Raw genomic sequence first — 15,808 nt, 5'->3', positions numbered from 1 at the left:
GAGAGAAAAGTCAAGAGAAGAGGAGAAGACCTTAGGAAAGAAGAACGTTGCCGCTGATTCAGGAATTAATCTAAGGTGAGGGTGAGACTATCTTGCATTAATATTAAGTTGTTAAATCATTAGATTGCATCTAACAAGTTGGGGAAAGTTTGTGAGAATTTGAGAATTAGGGTTTTGAGAGAGATTTGATGATTAGATGATGAAAACTTGTTGAATTGATGTAGAAATTGTATACAGTCCTTAGATAACCCATAGGATGATTATTGGATGTAGTTTTGAGGTTAAAACCATGGAATTGGATGAGATGTTGGTGAGTTTAAGAATTAGGGTTTAATAATTGTAATAGGTTGTTAATAGATTTGAGAACCCTTTGAATTTGCATACAGTAAGTTGATGAATAATTAGTGTTCTAATGATAGGGCAATCATAGGGTAAAGATTAGGGTCAAGTTTGGAGAGTATTGGATCGAATAAGAAGTGGAAAAGATTTCCCCAAAGCGAAATCGCAGTTGAACTGCGAATTTGCTGTCAATGTGCAAAACGCGTTTTTATTGTCTCAGTTTGACAAGTTTAAGTTCCGAACTGGGTTTAGGTGTAAACACGAAAGTTGTAGGTATGGATGTTAGCTTTCTAATGCCGTTGGTCTCACGTCAATAGGATTTATAGAGCTTGAGTTATAGTCAAATTACTGCACATAGGTCACAGTGAATTTTTATGGACTTTCAGCACAACTTTTCCGAATTTAAAATAAAAACTGGTATTGATCGGTACAGAATTGGTCTTAGTCGTAAACATGAAAGTTTTAGATAATTTTGTTAGCTTTCTAGTGGCTTTGGTTTGACGTGAAAATAATGTTTGTTCTTTGAGTTATGATTAAAATACTACAGGGAGATCTTAGCGAAATTGTACGGTGACAGCATTCTCTGTTTCATGTTTTTGCGTTTTGTTCATATGTTTCTGTTTTGAATTGATCTTTGTTCTAAACATGAAAGTTGTTGATATTTGTGATATATTTCCAGTAGCTTTGGTTTGACATGAAAATATGTTGTGGATAATTTATTATGTTTTTACAAAGATACATAGTGAATTATTGTCGATGTTTAAATACGATGTTATATGAAGTTGTTTATGATTAATGAATATGATGTTTTAAGATGTTGTTTATTATCAATTGATATTGTTATATTATGATATGACATGAATTATTTATGTGATCCATGTGTTGTCAAGATGTTAAGATGTTAAGACGTTAAGATGATAAGAGTTGTTAAGTCATCGAGTCGTTATGAAGTCATTAAGTTGTTAAGATGTTATGTTGTCAAGATATCAAGATGTTAGGATGTCATAGATGTTCATAAAGTTTCTAAGACGTAAGATGTTGAGTCCATGCATACTCATTTAAAGATGAGGGCTCATGCCCTGGAGCTTTTGCTCAACCACGACGATGGAGCTTTTGCTCAACCACGACGATGGAGCTTTTTGCTCAACCACGACGATGGAGCTTTTGCTCAACCACGACGATGAGGGCTTATGCCCTAGGAGTATATTTATGCTCAACCACGATGATGAGGGCTTATGCCCTAAAATGGTACCACATGCATTTGCATTTTCATGATGATCAAAGATGGTTTAAGACGTTAAGAGTTGCATAGTCGAGTCTAGATGCATTGTCAGGTCAAGTTGTTAAGATGTCAAGTTATCGAGATGTTAAGATGTTAAGATGTCAAGTTGATGAGCTATTAATGAAGTGCTTTATGAATGATTATGATGCTTAAGATGATGAATGATTATGATGTGTATGATGATTGATTACGAAGTTGCTTATGATGATTGATTATGAAGTTGTTTATGATAAGATGCTATGTGATTTATGATAATATGCTATGTGATTTATGGTATGATGCTATGTGATTTATGATATGATGCTACATGTTTACTAATGATGATATGTGATGATGTATGTGATATTATTGATAATATAAGATGAAGTATATGACTAATATAGGAAGAATAGTGACACTAGTTAAGAAAGTTTAAGTTGTTAGATATGATTAATGAATTATAAGATGTTTAAGTTGTTGAATGTACTTTATATGATTTATATGCTTTATATTATTGTTTGAGAAATCTCACCCCTCTGCTTGGAAATGTTGCTCTTCGTATGGGTAACTTGCAGGTAACCAGGATTAGTTGCGGTCGTGAGTGGACTCCTCACAAGTGTGTCTTAGGTGCTCTGATACGTAACGGGATGGGATTCTGTCTTTACTTTCTGTTCCTTACGTATTACTTTATGAATCTTTCAAGAATTGATGTTGAACTAAGTTTTATGAAATTTTATATTGAGGCCCTTGTGCCAAAGATTATTTAAGTTGTCAAACTATTCCGCTGCGAAGTTTTAAAGATTATGTTGTTATATTTTTGAAGGATAAATTATTATTCCATTTACGTTTTTTTAAGAAATGTGACATTCCGTTTTATGATGAAAAACTCTGATTTTATTTAAGAAATTTTTACGTTGGGAAAACGGGGTGTTACAATTGGTATCAGAGCAGATCGGTCCGTTCGGCCAAGTAGAAGAGTCGTTGTGCCGTGTCGTCATGTTTTCTAGTTAGTAGTTATGTTTTATTATGCGATCATGTTTAACTGACTAACATTGATGTGGTTTTGTGATTTGTTTGAAGAAACAATAATTAAATTTATTTTCTCTTGTGCTTGAATTTCGAGGACGAAATTCTTTTAAGTTGGGGAGAGTTGTAACGCCCTCCTTTTTATTTAATTATTTTAATTAGTTTTAGAATATATTTATATGATTGGTATGATTTACATGATTTATGTGATATTTTCTTATGTTATATGTTGGTATTTACTAGCATAATATAATTGTTATTTGGTGTAGAAATATATTTGTTATTTGTTATAGATATATTTGTTATTTGGTGTAGAAATATATTTGTTATTTGTGAGAGATATATTTGTTATTGGTGTATTATTATTATTATTAAGTGGGGGAGAGATATATTTAATTTAGAAATAAATAAGATTATGAGGAATAGAGTAGTTTTGAGGTGTAAGAGAAATAAGAAGGGGGTTAGAATAGAAAGAAGAATAAGTTGTTGGGCCAAAATAGATTTAGGAAGAGCGTTTAGTATTATAAATAGAGAAGCTTAGGTTAGAAAGAGTTTACCGGAAACCGCTTTTTGGAAAAGAGGAGAACAAGAAAGAAGAGAAGAGGAGAGAAAAGTCAAGAGAAGAGGAGAAGACCTTAGGAAAGAAGAACGTTGCCGCTGATTCAGGAATTAATCTAAGGTGAGGGTGAGACTATCTTGCATTAATATTAAGTTGTTAAATCATTAGATTGCATCTAACAAGTTGGGGAAAGTTTGTGAGAATTTGAGAATTAGGGTTTTGAGAGAGATTTGATGATTAGATGATGAAAACTTGTTGAATTGATGTAGAAATTGTATACAGTCCTTAGATAACCCATAGGATGATTATTGGATGTAGTTTTGAGGTTAAAACCATGGAATTGGATGAGATGTTGGTGAGTTTAAGAATTAGGGTTTAATAATTGTAATAGGTTGTTAATAGATTTGAGAACCCTTTGAATTTGCATACAGTAAGTTGATGAATAATTAGTGTTCTAATGATAGGGCAATCATAGGGTAAAGATTAGGGTCAAGTTTGGAGAGTATTGGATCGAATAAGAAGTGGAAAAGATTTCCCCAAAGCGAAATCGCAGTTGAACTGCGAATTTGCTGTCAATGTGCAAAACGCGTTTTTATTGTCTCAGTTTGACAAGTTTAAGTTCCGAACTGGGTTTAGGTGTAAACACGAAAGTTGTAGGTATGGATGTTAGCTTTCTAATGCCGTTGGTCTCACGTCAATAGGATTTATAGAGCTTGAGTTATAGTCAAATTACTGCACATAGGTCACAGTGAATTTTTATGGACTTTCAGCACAACTTTTCCGAATTTAAAATAAAGACTGGTATTGATCGGTACAGAATTGGTCTTAGTCGTAAACATGAAAGTTTTAGATAATTTTGTTAGCTTTCTAGTGGCTTTGGTTTGACGTGAAAATAATGTTTGTTCTTTGAGTTATGATTAAAATACTACAGGGAGATCTTAGCGAAATTGTACGGTGACAGCATTCTCTGTTTCATGTTTTTGCGTTTTGTTCATATGTTTCTGTTTTGAATTGATCTTTGTTCTAAACATGAAAGTTGTTGATATTTGTGATATATTTCCAGTAGCTTTGGTTTGACATGAAAATATGTTGTGGATAATTTATTATGTTTTTACAAAGATACATAGTGAATTATTGTCGATGTTTAAATACGATGTTATATGAAGTTGTTTATGATTAATGAATATGATGTTTTAAGATGTTGTTTATTATCAATTGATATTGTTATATTATGATATGACATGAATTATTTATGTGATCCATGTGTTGTCAAGATGTTAAGATGTTAAGACGTTAAGATGATAAGAGTTGTTAAGTCATCGAGTCGTTATGAAGTCATTAAGTTGTTAAGATGTTATGTTGTCAAGATATCAAGATGTTAGGATGTCATAGATGTTCATAAAGTTTCTAAGACGTAAGATGTTGAGTCCATGCATACTCATTTAAAGATGAGGGCTCATGCCCTGGAGCTTTTGCTCAACCACGACGATGGAGCTTTTGCTCAACCACGACGATGGAGCTTTTTGCTCAACCACGACGATGGAGCTTTTGCTCAACCACGACGATGAGGGCTTATGCCCTAGGAGTATATTTATGCTCAACCACGATGATGAGGGCTTATGCCCTAAAATGGTACCACATGCATTTGCATTTTCATGATGATCAAAGATGGTTTAAGACGTTAAGAGTTGCATAGTCGAGTCTAGATGCATTGTCAGGTCAAGTTGTTAAGATGTCAAGTTATCGAGATGTTAAGATGTTAAGATGTCAAGTTGATGAGCTATTAATGAAGTGCTTTATGAATGATTATGATGCTTAAGATGATGAATGATTATGATGTGTATGATGATTGATTACGAAGTTGCTTATGATGATTGATTATGAAGTTGTTTATGATAAGATGCTATGTGATTTATGATAATATGCTATGTGATTTATGGTATGATGCTATGTGATTTATGATATGATGCTACATGTTTACTAATGATGATATGTGATGATGTATGTGATATTATTGATAATATAAGATGAAGTATATGACTAATATAGGAAGAATAGTGACACTAGTTAAGAAAGTTTAAGTTGTTAGATATGATTAATGAATTATAAGATGTTTAAGTTGTTGAATGTACTTTATATGATTTATATGCTTTATATTATTGTTTGAGAAATCTCACCCCTCTGCTTGGAAATGTTGCTCTTCGTATGGGTAACTTGCAGGTAACCAGGATTAGTTGTGGTCGTGAGTGGACTCCTCACAAGTGTGTCTTAGGTGCTCTGATACGTAACGGGATGAGATTATGTCTTCTACTTCTATTCCTTACGTATTACTTATGGATTTTTATGAATAAATGTTGAACAAGACTTATGAGATTTTTATGTTGAGGCCTGCGTGCCAAAGACTATTTTTATGATGTTGAACTAATTCCGCTGCGAAGTTTTGAATTACTTATGTTAAATGATTTGAAGAATAAATTGTTATTTATTCAGTTTATGAATTTTTAAGAAGTGTAGCATTCCGTTTAAAGTTGAAAAAATCTGATTTATTTATGAAATTTTTACGTTGGGAAAACGGGGTGTTACAATTGGTATCAGAGCAGGTCGGTCCGTCCGGCCAAGTAGATGAGTCGTTGTGTCGTGTCGTCATGTTTTCTAGTTAGTAGTTATGTTTTTTTATGTGATCATGTTTAACTGACTAACATTGATGTGGTTTTGTGTTTTGTTTGAAGAAACGATAATTAAATTTATTTTCTCTTGTGCTTGAATTTCGAGGACGAAATTCTTTTAAGTTGGGGAGAGTTGTAACGCCCTCCTTTTTATTTAATTATTTTAATTAGTTTTAGAATATATTTATATGATTGGTATGATTTACATGATTTATGTGATATTTTGTTATGTTATATGTTGGTATTTACTAGCATAATATAATTGTTATTTGGTGTAGAAAGATATTTGTTATTTGTTATAGATATATTTGTTATTTGGTGTAGAAATATATTTGTTACTTGTTATAGATATATTTGTTATTTGGTGTAGAAATATATTTGTTATTTGTTAGAGATATATTTGTTATTGGTGTATTATTATTATTAAGTGGGGGAGAGATATATTTAATTTAGAAATAAATAAGATTATGAGGAATAGAGTAGTTTTGAGGTGTAAGAGAAATAAGAAGGGGGTTAGAATAGAAAGAAGAATAAGTTGTTGGGCCAAAATAGATTTAGGAAGAGCGTTTAGTATTATAAATAGAGAAGCTTAGGTTAGAAAGAGTTTACCGGAAACCGCTTTTTTGGAAAAGAGGAGAACAAGAAAGAAGAGAAGAGGAGAGAAAAGTCGAGAGAAGAGGAGAAGACCTTAGGAAAGAAGAACGCTGCCGCTGATTCAGGAATTAATCTAAGGTGAGGGTGAGACTATCTTGCATTAATATTAAGTTGTTAAATCATTAGATTGCATCTAACAAGTTGGGGAAAGTTTGTGAGAATTTGAGAATTAGGGTTTTGAGAGAGATTTGATGATTAGATGATGAAAACTTGTTGAATTGATGTAGAAATTGTATACAGTCCTTAGATAACCCATAGGATGATTATTGGATGTAGTTTTGAGGTTAAAACCATGAAATTGGATGAGATGTTGGTGAGTTTAAGAATTAGGGTTTAATAATTGTAATAGGTTGTTAATAGATTTGAGAACCCTTTGAATTTGCATACAGTAAGTTGATGAATAATTAGTGTTCTAATGATAGGGCAATCATAGAGTAATGATTAGGATCAAGTTTGGAGAGTATTGGATCGAATAAGAAGTGGAAAAGATTTCCCCAAAGCAAAATCGCAGCTGAACTGCGATTTTGCTGTCAATGTGCAAAACGCGTTTTTATTGTCTCAGTTTGACAAGTTTAAGTTCCGAACTGGGTTTAGGTGTAAACTCGAAAGTTGTAGGTATGGATGTTAGCTTTCTAATGCCGTTGGTCTGACGTCAATAGGATTTATAGAGCTTGAGTTATGGTCAAATTACTGCACGTAGGTCACAGTGAACTTTTATGGACATTCAGCACAACTTTTCCGAATTTAAAATAAAAACTGGTATTGATCGGTACAAAATTGGTCTTAGGCGTAAATATGAAAGTTTTAGATAATTTTGCTAGCTTTCTAGTGGCTTTGGTTTGACGTAAAAATAATGTTTGGTCTTTGAGTTATGATTAAAATACTACAGGGAGGTCTTAGCGAAATTGTACGGTGACAGCATTCTCTGTTTCATGTTTTTGCGTTTTGTTCATTTGTTTATGTTTTGAATTGATCTTTGTTCTAAACATGAAAGTTGTTGATAATTGTGATATATTTCCAGTAGCTTTGGTTTGACAAGAAAATATGTTGTGGATAATTTATTATGTTTTTACAAAGATACATAGTGAATTATTGTCGATGTTTAAATACGATGTTATATGAAGTTGTTTATGATTGATGAATATGATGTTTTAAGATGTTGTTTATTATCTTTTTGTTATATTATGATATGACATGAATTATTTATGTGATCCATATGTTGTCAAGATGTTAAGACGTTAAGATGATAAGAGTTGTTAAGTCGTCGAGTCGTTATGAAGTCATCAAGTTGTTAAGATGTTATGTTGTCAAGATATTAAGATGTTAGGATGTCATAGATGTTCATAAAGTTTCTAAGACGTAAGATGTTGAGTCCATGCATACTCATTTAAAGATGAGGGCTCATGCCCTGGAGCTTTTGCTCAACCACGACGATGGAGCTTTTGCTCAACCACGACGATGGAGCTTTTTGCTCAACCACGACGATGGAGCTTTTGCTCAACCACGATGATGGAGCTTTTGCTCAACCACGACGATGAGGGCTTATGCCCTAGGAGTATATTTATGCTCAACCACGATGATGAGGGCTTATGCCCTAAAATGGTACCACATGCATTTGCATTTTCATGATGATCAAAGATGGTTTAAGACGTTAAGAGTTGCATAGTCGAGTCTAGATGCATTGTCAAGTCAAGTTGTTAAGATGTCAAGTTATCGAGATGTTAAGATGTCAAGTTGATGAGCTATTAATGAAGTGCTTTATGAATGATTATGATGCTTAAGATGATGAATGATTATGATGTGTATGATGATTGATTACGAAGTTGCTTATGATGATTGATTATGAAGTTGTTTATGATAAGATGCTATGTGATTTATGATAAGATGTTATGTGATTTATGGTATGATGCTATGTGATTTATGATATGATGCTACATGTTTACTAATGATGATATGTGATGATGTATGTGATATTATTGATAATATAAGATGAAGTATATGACTAATATAGGAAGAATAGTGACACTAGTTAAGAAAGTTTAAGTTGTTAGATATGATTAATGAATTATAAGATGTTTAAGTTGTTGAATGTACTTTATATGATTTATATGCTTAATATTATTGTTTGAGAAATCTCACCCCTCTGCTTGGAAATGTTGCTCTTCGTATGGGTAACTTGCAGGTAACCAGGATTAGTTGTGGTCGTGAGTGGACTCCTCACAAGTGTGTCTTAGGTGCTCTGATACGTAACGGGATGAGATTATGTCTTCTACTTCTATTCCTTACGTATTACTTATGGATTTTTATGAATAAATGTTGAACAAGACTTATGAGATTTTTATGTTGAGGCCTGCGTGCCAAAGACTATTTTTATGATGTTGAACTAATTCCGCTGCGAAGTTTTGAATTACTTATGTTAAATGATTTGAAGAATAAATTGTTATTTATTCAGTTTATGAATTTTTAAGAAGTGTAGCATTCCGTTTAAAGTTGAAAAAATCTGATTTATTTATGAAATTTTTACGTTGGGAAAACGGGGTGTTACAAGTTACAATACCAACTGCCCAGTTGCACCTTCTATAAGAAACACACAAGATAGATAATTCGCTCTCAACAAATAGCTTTCACACGTGTCACTCAAAAAGCAAAGGTAATGTCTCCTCAACCTCTCCCTCGAGACGTTGGCATTAATTACGGAATGACATCCGACCAAACTTCCTGGCAAGGGAATCTTTTGGTCTGATCTTTTACAACCGGACACGCACATGCCGGACTCAGCCCCACATTCAGGCGAACTTACCTCGTTAGATGGAGAGCAAAGCTCTGAGATAGGCAAGCCTATTCGACCCACTCTCTCAGCACTCTCAACCGACCTCGCAAACGATTTCTCGAGTCAGGGTATGTTCAAGTCCGGCGAACAAGGTCCGTCTCATCCTCGAGCAAGGGGACACATACCAGCTAACCTACCCTTTGGGTCGGCTTCAAACGATCAGTAACGCCCACACTTAAGTCATCACTCTTCATCAAGAGCAACGACTTGGGGGGGCTACTGTTCTGGACCGGCCAAAAGGATTCTTGGCCCATTAACTTAGGCCCAATATATTTCAAAGCCCAAACTCCACGTTTGGCGTTATTGCTCGCAACATACCCCCTCCCCGAGAGGGGGTGCACGAAGCAAACGAGACCGGTTCAAACGAACCTCAACGTCTCTTTGCACGTTCTGCACGTTCCCGCAATAAACTCTCTGGCGGTTACACTTCCCACGATTTCGTAACCGCCAGAGCCAGGTGTGCCTCCTCAACGGCTCTGCAGCCCTCCACCTCTATAAATAGGGGACTCAATGCAGTCTCCAAGGGAGAACTCTTTCTTCCTCTCAAACCCTCACTCTCTGAATCCTACTGACTTGAGTGTCGGAGTGCCTGCAGGTACACACCCTCCATCCGCTTCAACAAGCATTCCAACACATTCTACCACCGTAGCAACCACCGCATCCAGAGCACCGGCAGTCACCTTTTGGTTAGGTACGATCACAAATATTAAAATCACATAACTAATAAAATAGAAGGAGAATTTAATTTTGAACATACCATCAAAGGCGCAGTCTATTCGCACAAGAATGCATCGTACACAAGTCTCTCTTTAAGTTTGATTCAACTCAATCTTATTCAGTAGAAATCTGAAAATCAGATTCTTTCTTATTCTTTGGAGCATACATCACATCCTAGAGAATAATTTTTCTTTTTTGACGTGAATTGCAACTTATATCTCCAATGCCAACTACCTTAGTTGTGTAAGAAGATTCTAACAACACTTTCTTATTTATAGCAGTAGCATATGTTTTGAACATAGCATAATCATAGAAAACATGGCGTGAGACACTAATGTTTATCCATCATTCACTTAATTCACCAACTAGAATGATTTAACTAGTCATATCAGTAAATTTCTCTTTAGTCATGTTAGGCTACAAAGCAGCACTTCACATGTTCATAAAATTGTGGGACATATGACATTATTTCTCACAATTGTTTTAAAATAAATTGTGAACCAGTGTCATTTCTTGATGATGGTTTCTGATTTCTTATATAGGACATTTTGGGGTTCCTATACTATTGACAGTTAGAGTTACTTATTCACAGTTCAAACAGACTCAAAGTCGCATATGTGAATTTCTTAGTGTTGTTGTTATAGTAACAATCACTTCATCATGTTCAGTACATAGATGTATTTCCATAGCTTGATTTATCCTTGTTGTATTTAGGGACAACGAAACCTCAATAAGTAATTTCTTCGGTAGACATAGCAGCTAATTTGTCTTAAAATTGTTGTCTTTCGGGTTCAGAAACGTACCTTTTTGATAAAATCGAACTCACCACCGAAGATATTACCATGTTGAGTCTTCTTGAAGTCCTACCGGGTTGAGTCACGACCAGGTCGCTTTCTTTAAGACAAATCACGGCACTACCCGAAATTGTGCAAGGTAGGCTAACAACCGTGTGCCTCCAGGATAAAACAGCCCAGTTCACTTGTTCGATTAAATACTGCACTGTAAATAATCGTTCACGAAATAACACCCTCTAATATGGTACTAAGACCATTCTTTAATACTGAAACCAATATGGTATTGTTACCATTCTATTATGGTGTTGAGACCACTCAAATATGGTGTTATCACCATTCTAATTTTAACTTCTCCAAGTATCAATATGGTACTTCAACCACTCAAATATGGTGTTACGACCATTCTAACATCAAACTTCTCTATGAATAGAAGAAGAATATATATGTTTAAGATCGTTCTTATTGTACCGAAAATGACTATGATCTTAAAATATTATTTATTCTAAAGAGACATAAACAATTGAAGGGACTATGCTCATAAGACCATTCTTATTTCCGAAAGGATAATAAACCGAAGATGGACTATGGTCTTAAGAACACTCTTAATTCTGAAGGGACGGAAAGGAGTAGAAAAAGGAGAAGGACTTGTCAACACAAGTCGAAGGAGGGAGAAGAGAGGAAAAGCAAAGGAAGCATCAACTGTGAATTTCGGTGTGTTGAATGCACTGTGTGAGTTCTCTATTTATAGAGAAAGTTCACAACTAATAAGTGAGAAACTTTGGGAGCAAGTAATTCTCATATTAAATCTAGTACAAAAATATCTCAAATTGAGTATCAAAATATGTCATATTGAGTACAAAAATATATTAGTCAGTACAGAAATATATTATTGAGTATCAAAATATATTTCAGATCATGCACTAAAATATATTAGATTGCCTACCAAAATATTTCAGATTGTGTTCCGAAATATTCTAGATTGTGTTCCAAAATATTTTTTGCAAAACTTGGGGACTAAGAAAACACTTTCTAATAATGATTGAATTTATCATTTAATTAAGTGCAACTTTGGCCCCTTATCTTTCAAAAAGTTGCAATTTTGGCCCCCTAACTTTGAAAACTGCTGAGAAGGCGACACATGTCCAAAAAAGGGGCCATTTTGAAAAGATAAGGGGTCATAATCGCAACATTTTGAAAAGATAAGGGGTTAAAAGACATATTTCCCTTATGTTAGGGGGTTAAAAGAGCATATTTCCCTAAACATGGGGGGCCAAAATTGTAGTTTTCAAAGTTAGGGGGCCAAAATCGCAACTTTTTGAAAGATAGGGGGCCAAAGTTGCACTTTAGCCTTTAATTTATCATTTCCAAATAATAAAATATAATTTATCATTTAATTTATCATTTCCAAATAATAAAATATATATCAATATATATTTTTCTCTAGTGCTTACTTCGTTCACATAATTATGTACCCCTACTAGAGGTACACCCCCACTATATAAACACTACTAATGTGTGATCTATCCGATGTGGGACTTCTACTTTTTTCAATTCACACTACACTAGTTCTACCCATTGTGGAAATTTGTGTTTAGTCAATAACTCAATTTCCACGTATGTTCCAACACAAGTTATTGTACAACCAAGATATCCTATCTACTCAAAATCAACACTCTATTTTGCTGGTTTCTTTATCCCTCCTCTGCTTATATAAATCCCTCCCCAACCCATTTTAAATGAAAGAAAAACATTTCAATAATTATTCGGCTATACTTGCTTGTTGTAGATACTTGGTGTATCTCTCATATTTGGTGTAGATCGATAAAGAATGCCACATCACATCCTTACGAATATGGCAATGAAAACTAGTACTTTTGTACCACCTATTTAACCAATGTAACATAAACTCTTCAATCAAATGACTTTAAAATAATTCTCCACAAATTAAAAGAAAAAGTAGCCATTAATATGCATTAAAAATTCTGACAGATATTTAGTGAGTGAAGAAGTTAGAAGATGAGATCACAATTCCTTTGAGAAAGTGACATACAGATCTTGAGCAAATTGTTAATACATCAGGTCCTCGACCTGGTCATATGTACTATTTTTGGATATGGCTCCTCTAAAATGATGAGTGCTCCTCAGAGAATATGATGCAGAATTATAACTATTGAATTGAAATCAATGATTAAGACTATAATTTAACTACTTCATAGTTCGTTCGTTTTGAGTACAGTACAAGCCCAGATTGATGAAACAACTGGAGATGGTGCGCAAGAGGTTGATGGAGGAATAAAACTTAGGTTGTGGACCGAGTCTGCAGGGGGTCGTACCCGTGGTCGAGTTTATGGTACAACAGACTTGTCTGTCAACCGTCGGCGTGGGTGCACATCATTTACTCAAAAATCTCAAGATCATCATGGTTCCATGTATGAGATGTCTATTAGCCACGCAATGTGGTCTAGGGTGATGAGCCTTTCCTCGGAAAATTTTACGGGTTGCGCGTGAAAAAAGTTAATATCACAACTTCGGGGGATGTATTGGATTAGGATTCTAAGAGATTTTAAAAGACTTTTTAATTATGAAAAAGTCTTGTGGTAATCAATCAAGACTCTTTGCAACTTAAAAAAAGTCTTGTGGTATTCAATCAAGACTTTTTGTCATTTTAAAAAAGTCTTGAGGTATTCAATCAAGACTTCTCATCACTTAAAAAAAGTCTTGTGGTATTCAAAATCATTCAAATTTCGAAGGATTGTTTAATAAATTGTATTTTGAAGGATTTTGTAGGATTTTCTAGTGAAATTTTAGCAATAAAAAGTCTTTCATGAAGACATGAGATTTCTTGAGATCGTTTTTCTTTTAAAATTTTACTATCTCTCTCTTCTCCCTTCTCTCTCTCTCCTCTCTTCTCTCTCTCTCTCTCTCTCTCTCTCTCTCTCTCTCTCCCCCCCTCTTCCCCCTCTCTCTCCATCTCTCATAAAAAAAGAAAATAAGAGTTTGTATTAAGAATATTATGATAGAGTGTGTTTTCATTTCTTTTTAATGAGTCTTAAAATTCATAAAATATTTTGAAATCTTATAAATACATAAAATCATTTCAAAACTTATGATGTAAATCCATTGAAATCCAAATTGTAAATCCTGAGAGTCTTTTAAAATCATGAAAGTCATTAAAATCCTACAAAGTCTTTTAAAATCTGAGATTTTTTTAAGCAAAAATTGTCCTTTAAAATCTTAATTCAATACACCCCCTTAATTTTTGTGTTACAATAATTCTCCTCCATTTTAACAAAGTTCTTTTTTAAATTTTAAAAAAAAAAAGGACTTTTGTAGACTTCTCTTGTTTGATGTCACATATGTGTTCCAATATCATTTTTCTTCATGGACTTGTAATATACACCAAATATTTCTATTGATGCTAATGAATTAATTATCGTATCACTAAAATTGCAACCACAAAAAATATTTCCACTGAAGTGCTCCATACGGCTGAAGAAGACATCTCCTAGCTACTACCAAACAAGAGCACCGCAAGACTCAATTTCTAAAACGTTTACTCGGTTTTCTACGCAAAATAACTTTCAGCTCAATTTATTTTCTTAATTTCTTGTAAATTAAAGGTGACTCTTCATTCAACTTTAGAATTAATTTGTCAAAGTATTTTATTTTTTCAAAAAAATAATAGTACTTAACTCAAAATCAATTCTGACAATTGCATAGTTTATGGGACAAGTGATTTGGACCAATGTTTAAAAAACTAGAGTTAACCAATTAATTGAATTGATAGTCATTCATCAGTTCAATAGAATCAATTCGTTGGAAGTATCAATAGAATTGCTTATATGTTTGATATTATCAACTGCAAATATATATATATATATATAAATTCTTTGTCTTTGATCAGAGTTGATGAAGATCTTAAGAAAATTCAAATTTAAGACGACGAAAGTTCACAAAGTTATATTTAAACTAGGAAAAATTTACAAAAGGCGGAAGCCAAAGCGTGTCCTGCAACAAACAACAAGAGCCCCTTATAAAGGGAAAAAAGGTTCACTATTTGAACCGGTAAAAGGCGACCTAAACAAATGGTGGCCGGTTACAGACGACAAAACAACATTATTGCAGAAGTCGGGTGCTCATTGGGCCCCATCGTCACTTTCACAATAAACACAAAATTACAAACAACTTTAACAAAGTTGACAAAAGAAAAAGCAAAAGCTAAAGCTAAAGCTGATTACGACCAAAGCTAAAGCTGAAAGGACCATTTGTCCACCAGAAGATTCTTCTGAATTATTGCCAGCTTGCAAAATAATAATTATGGATTTTGCGTTCCTTTCTTGGCTATTATTTCAATCATTGAGTCCCAAATATCTTCCACTGTTGGGTCTGGTTGTGATTCACCAGCAAGAATCTCTTCATCTTCATCTTGATCTTTAGAACCTTTTGAAGATACAGACATACTATCTTCTGGGAAAGAACAGAAAAACTGGTCTTTCATAAAATCAAGAACTCTGACCTTAATCTGATCATTAGTCTCTTGAGGGTATTTCCTCTGAAAATAAGTCTTAACATCATTCATAGAAAAGCTTTGAGTGTTCGAGGTTTTAGCACTCTTGGCTTTTTCTGAAGAAATAGAAGCACTGATTTTTTCAGATATAATTTTTATATCATCTGAACTCATATTAGTCCAAAATTTATAAAAGAAATTTCTTTGATAGGAACATTAAACCTATCTTTTGAAATGGTAATATTCCATCTCCAAATCCAAGGGATTTGAAATTTACAAAAGAAAAGACAAGGACATTGCCCTGTGATAAGTTTACTAGATGCAACCTTTTCAATTAAAGGGCTAGTATTGCACCAAGAAGTATACAAATTTTGTATTTCAGAAGGTAGAATTTCTAAAGATGGACCAAATTTTTGCCACCACGAGAAAAACCAATTTGGAATGGATTTTTCCAC

Source organism: Medicago sativa, chromosome 5 (genome assembly GCF_051527215.1).
Source record: "Medicago sativa cultivar Bolivia chromosome 5, Bolivia_mono, whole genome shotgun sequence".
In the NCBI taxonomy this organism is placed as follows: Eukaryota; Viridiplantae; Streptophyta; class Magnoliopsida; order Fabales; family Fabaceae; genus Medicago; species Medicago sativa.
The sequence above is the reverse complement of the archived record's forward strand: the minus strand, read 5'-3'. Positions refer to the sequence as shown.